General features: G+C 43.9%; 1 long non-coding RNA gene across 1 annotated transcript in view; it reads right to left on the bottom strand.

Annotated features, from left to right (window-relative positions):
* Window positions 1-5,783, bottom strand: part of LOC146775772 (uncharacterized) — a 101,853-nt gene extending 96,070 nt beyond the window's left edge. Inside the window, exon 1 of the long non-coding RNA XR_014972239.1 lies at window positions 5,646-5,783. This is a non-coding gene — a long non-coding RNA (uncharacterized LOC146775772). The remainder of the gene's footprint in view (window positions 1-5,645) is intronic.
* Between the last annotated feature and the right edge of the window lie 217 nt (window positions 5,784-6,000).

The raw sequence follows: 6,000 nt of genomic DNA on the forward strand, positions 1-6,000 counted from the left end.
GAAGCCATCTTCAACTTTGCACATAGAAACCACCAGATCTCCTGGAAAGGGTATAAGATCATATTTACGCAGGACTACTCTAAACCCATGGTAGACACTAGAAAGGGGTTCCTTGCCTTACGAGACAATCTGAGGAAGAAAGACATACAATTCTCCTTTATTGGGCCCGCCAAATTCAGGATAAGGAGCTGGCTAAATACCTGGACGGCCCAACAGCCCAAGAAATGGAGACATTACAAGCCGGATCCAGCAAAAGGAGAGCCTCGCCTGAGCTAGGGAGCGAATGAATCAAAACCTGCACAAGAGAATTGCAACCAGTATCTACCTCAACAACTGGTATCTACCTCACTTAAACCACACATTCCTACCTCAAATGGACACCAAGTCTCGCTCAAGGACCTATGGACCAATGGTCAGTTATCGTCGGCGGCACCTTGACACCTGTTGCCTACTCTCAACCCAAGAGACAATCTTCATATCCTTTATCCTTTATAGACAATGGGACAAGTATCAAGGGCGGGGGTTACAAACACAGAAATTTTTAAAACAAAGAAATAATACGCAACTAGATAAATTTTAGGCTCTCTTGGGAATACAGACACATAAAAACATAAGTTATTCCCTGAGAGACGGGACGGCGACCCTGTCATCGCACGTCCGACACACGATGTTTTAGTGACTGGGGGGAGGGGCGGGAGGGGGAGGGGGTGGTAGCTCAGCTCTTTGCTTTCTGTATTCTCTATCTTCCTTTCCATTTTCACCTCTTTTCTCTCTACAACAGGGCTCTGGCAAGTCCTAATAACCTACGGAATCAGGAGACCAAGCATATCTAGACACACGGAACCAACACCTAATCCGCATGTATTCCACAAGAGCCCTAAAGCCGTACAACACGGGGTGAGTAGGGTGGGGGAAGGAAGAGTGCCGCCCTCCAGCGCAGGACCCGGAGATAGCACAATCGTGAATTGGGTTTATAGGGAGGATTCACCAGACATGCCTTACCCTAAATAATGGCCCACAGTAATACTCTCAGCCTGGCATCTGAACTCAATATATTGTCCCTCAATGTCAAAGGGCTTAACTACCCCATTAAATGCAGGAAGATTGTAGACTATTTAGCTAAAACTAAAGGAGATATAATCCTACTACAGGAAACCAAGCTATCCATGGAGGATGCAAAGCTAGTGAGAGGCAACTGGATATCACAAATGGCTTGCTCACCTGCAGAAAAGAAGAAACAAGGGGTCATTACACTGTTATCTAAAAGCTGAAGAGGGTAGACTTTTGGTGACACATCTGAGAAGGGGAGAAGAGCTAATCCACGAAGCTAACATATATGGCCCAAACAAGGACGACCCAACCTTTTGGGAGGAAGTATCAAACACATTAGATAGTTTCCCACAGAACAACCTCATGGTGGTGGCGGGGGATTTTAATATACCACTGGACCATATAATGGATAGACAGTCATCCTGCCAATACCAGCCCACTAACGCACATACCACACTCCAAAATATTTGCTCTAAATTTGACCTTAAGGACCCATGGCGCCTCCAGCACCCGGACACTAGGGACTTTACATTCTACTCCAACCCACACAATTCTTACAGCAGGATAGACTACATACTAATTTCAGGGCCCCACACACATCTAATAGAACACTCTGAGATAGCGTGTAGGCTTGTATTAGACCATTCATGTATCAGTCTAAAACTGAGCGGCTGCCACAACGAAGCCGTACCCTGGAGGTGGCGTTCCAATAGTGACATCCTAGCAGACCCCGCAAACAAAAAAAAGATTGAGGAGGCCATAACAGATTACCTCAAACACAATGACTCCCTGGGTACTAGCACTACCATACTGTGGGACGCCCTGAAGGCGACCATCAGAGGCACAATAATTGAAATTAAATCCAAAATAAACAAAAGCGCAAACCTGCGGCTGACACAGCTCGAGCAGGACATTAAAAGCTTAGAAACGGCTCATGCCACGGCCATACAAGACAGCAAACTCCTAGCAGACCTAACAAAATAAAGTATGATTACAACAAAATCCTGAGTGGGAGAGCGGGACTGACTGTGGTTTAACAAATACAAGGCCCTTAACCTATGCGAAGCAAATAAAGCGGGGAAACTGCTTGCCTTCTACCTAAAACACAAACGCAACCAATTTACTGTCTCCTCCATCACAGACTCAAACAACAAAACCCACACAAGACACAAAGACATCCTCAAGACCTTTCGAGAGTTCTATGAGGAACTCTACAAAAACAATCAGACCACGGATCTAGAGGTATGCACAAAATACCTCAACAAACTCGGCCTTCCACAGCTAAGCCGCGAAGATGCACTCAAATTAGGGCAAGAAATTAGCGATGTTGAAATTGAAATGGCGGTCAAATAATTGAAAGATAACATAGCTCCCGGGCCGAATGGTTTCACAGCCACCTTCTACAAGACCTTCCTAGAACAGTTGAAACCTACCATGAAGCAGGTCTTTAACCATTGTGCAGATAGAGGGACTGTGTCGGAATCTATGTCGGAAGCCAACATAATCGTCGTTCCAAAGGAGGGCAAAGACCAATTGTCACCCAAAAAGTTCAGACCCATATCCCTTATTAATGTGGACTGCAAAATATACGCGGAAATCTTGGCAACCAGACTCAATTCTGCCCTACTCAGTCTAATAAGCAACTCCCAGGTGGGTTTCCTACGCACTTGGATGTCTAACAACAATACCCGACTTCTCTGCCACATACTGGAGCATACAGCCACAAAATCAGAGCCAGCAGTAGCTATTACCCTTGATGCCGAGAAGGCCTTTGACAGAGTTTCCTGGACTTTCCTAGAGCACTGTACGCAATCCTTCAACTTGGGGGAAGGATATATACGGATGGTGATGGCCCTGTATGGGGACCCAACAGCCCGTGTTGTCGTTAATGGGTCACTCTCTGAACCGTTTACACTACAACGGGTTACAAGAAAGGGTTGCCCACTGTCCCCCTCGCTATTTTTACTGCCACTGGAACCCCTGATCCGTGACATCAAACTAAACGCAAACATAAAAGGGGTCGATATTAATGGCGTGGAGATAAAACTTGCCGCATACGCTGATGACATACTAATAGTAACGGAACAACTGAAGGCTTCAATTGAGGCCCTGATAGAAACCATGGCAGAATACTCTGGGCACTCAGGATATAAGCTCAACAGGGATAAATCAGAATGCAAAACATTAAACATCCACTGCACTAAGGATATTCTAGGGGAGTCAGGCCTAGCCTGGCAACAGGATGTAGCAAATATCTAGGTATACACTTTGGGAGTGACCTATTGAACACACTAAGTCACAACAAGAAACTATTGCTAGAAAAGATCAAGAAACTCCTGGAGTCCTTGTCCCCAAAATTCATAACGTGGTGGGGCAGAATTGAGACGATCAAAATGATCAATGATTAACAACCTGATCACCATGCTTCCACTCCTACTAACAGATGACTTTCACCGCAAAGTTGATATCCTGATCTATAAATTCCTTTGGCGAGGGAAGAAAGCACAGATAAGCATAAAAAAACTAAGATTAGGGAAAAACCAGGGGGGGGGGGGGAAACCTAGAAGACTTCAGAATATTCCAACTAGCATTTCTGGCAAAACAAGGGTCTTACTGGATATCACCCCCTAATGGCCACACACCGGCGTGGCTTCAAGTAGAGAGAGCCATCCTGAACAATCTAAGCCCCCTGGCGCTGCTAAAAGCAAATAGGCACAATCACGCCTCCAAGTCCATTTTCAAAAACACAAAAATTGCACTACTAAAGATAGCTGGAGATCAGCATCAAGGGCTCTAAGATGGAGTCACTCTGGGCCAATAGTAAGATCCTATACAGGGGGAAATACCTAGCCTTCGACACATGGATTGAGAAAGGTATCTACCACCCCTACCAATTAGAAGATGGTGCATACCCGCCACTTTCGTAGACCTCAAGGCTAGGCATAACCTAACAGACATTAAATTCTATACCTTTTTGAAAATCATAACGGCCTTGACCAAAACCAAAGTATCAATCGCACAACAATCAATCTCCCGGTACATAGCAAACAGTAATAAACTAGGACACGAGGTCTCACACCTCTTCAAACTACTACGCCCAAAATCCTCCAAACTTGATGACAAGACAATTAACTACTGGAAAAAACAAACCAAAAACACACTTAACGAACAAGAACTGACCACACTATGGGCCTCTGCCTCACGCAATAAAATCTCCCTGGTGCTATCACAAACAACATTTTGGCTACTCCATAAGGCTTTTTGGAACCCTGCACGATTATTCTCATTAGGTCTCAGGGAAGATGCACTATGCTGGAATTGTAACAAGGAAAAGGGGGACCTAGCACACCTTATCTACCAATGCCCAACACTCAAAACATTCTGGGAGAAAATCTTTGGTTTTATAAATAAGGTACTGGGCTGTATGCTAACAAATTAATTTTCCTCCCTCGCCACCGCATTCATGACTGAAGAACTAAGATCAGATCACGATAAAGACCTACTAGACCTGCTGCTGACCGCGGCAGTGAAAATGGTCCTAGCCAGTTGGAAAGACACAAGTAAGACCTCATACAAAGGCTGATTCAACTGGATTACACACCTCAGAGGTGCGGACAACATTGCACTACAGAACTCACCCTGGAGACCAGCATCCAGAGGGATGTGGAAATCACTCGACACGTACCTAGACTTTTACGAACCCCCATGAAAACAAGTCATCCCGGCAACACACCCCCTGTTCCCCTTTATGTGCGGTAAAGTAAATGTAACTAAGCGCAACTATTATGGCCCCACGGGTCAGTAGGTGTTCCAACATGTTTCCCAATCTCTCCACAAGCATACTAGTCGCATGTCAAAAGACTTATAACCACAGAGCCTGTCTTCTTGCTCTCCCTTCACCCCTTTCTCTCCTGCCTTTTTCTTTCACCCTTTATCTTGTTCTCAGCAAATTACGTAATATGGGGTTAGCTAAGTACATGTGCTAAAGTATCTCAAGACGCTGTTGTACAAACCGCGATTGGCTAACCTTGTAACAGAAATGCTAATGTCTTTGCTTATAAAAATTAAATAAAATACTTTGAAATAAAAAATAAAGATAATGTAATTGCTGTCTCCCCGACAGAACCATTGTATCTGTGATGGGTAGCAAATGAGTGCCTGAGCTCTGGCCCTGCTTAATGGAAGATGTCCATTACTGAACTAATAGTGAAAGATACTTTTCATTGTTTACTAATGATGTTCTAGGGAAACTCTGGACAGATGGTCATCCCAGCTACACATAAAGAAAACAATAGAACGCACCTCTCTCATTATATTCACAGACTGACTGTACAATATTCCATATGCCACAAATGAAAGTTGAAAAAATCAATGACTGTAATTTGGGCAGATAAACATGTGGCTTGTACTTACAGCAATGGATACACTTACAAAGACTGATGGCTGAAGGGGCTTCTCTTTAGCTCTAAGCATAAAGAGACAAAGTTGTCATGTGATAGACCTAATAAAAAAATGACAAGGCTATTTTCATTCAGTGCCATGCACTATTTCTCTCACTGTTAGTTACCATGCATACTAAAGTACTTCATACTTACACGTTTTATCGCAGGGCATGCAGCACCTATCATACCAGAATCCTGGGCAAAAACCCTGTACGACTCCTGCAATGCATTTAGTTTGACGGTAGTCAACACAACTTCCTCCGTTTTTCTCACAGTCACTGTAGGTGAAAGCTGGAAAGAGAGGTGCAGTTATCATTATATGCAACACAACTGTAACAAATGTAACATATATGTACATATTGACAGAGAAAGAACATTTTGTCTTTCTGCATTTAACTGTATTTGGAATAAGGTTGTATACTTGGTGATGAAATGATTGGGTCTTTCATTTCAAAACCGGCAAAGGTGACTCTCGGACAAGGAGATGCTGTTGCCATTGTCACAGTTC

Source organism: Triturus cristatus, chromosome 12 (assembly GCF_964204655.1).
Source record: "Triturus cristatus chromosome 12, aTriCri1.1, whole genome shotgun sequence".
Classification (NCBI taxonomy): domain Eukaryota; kingdom Metazoa; phylum Chordata; class Amphibia; order Caudata; family Salamandridae; genus Triturus; species Triturus cristatus.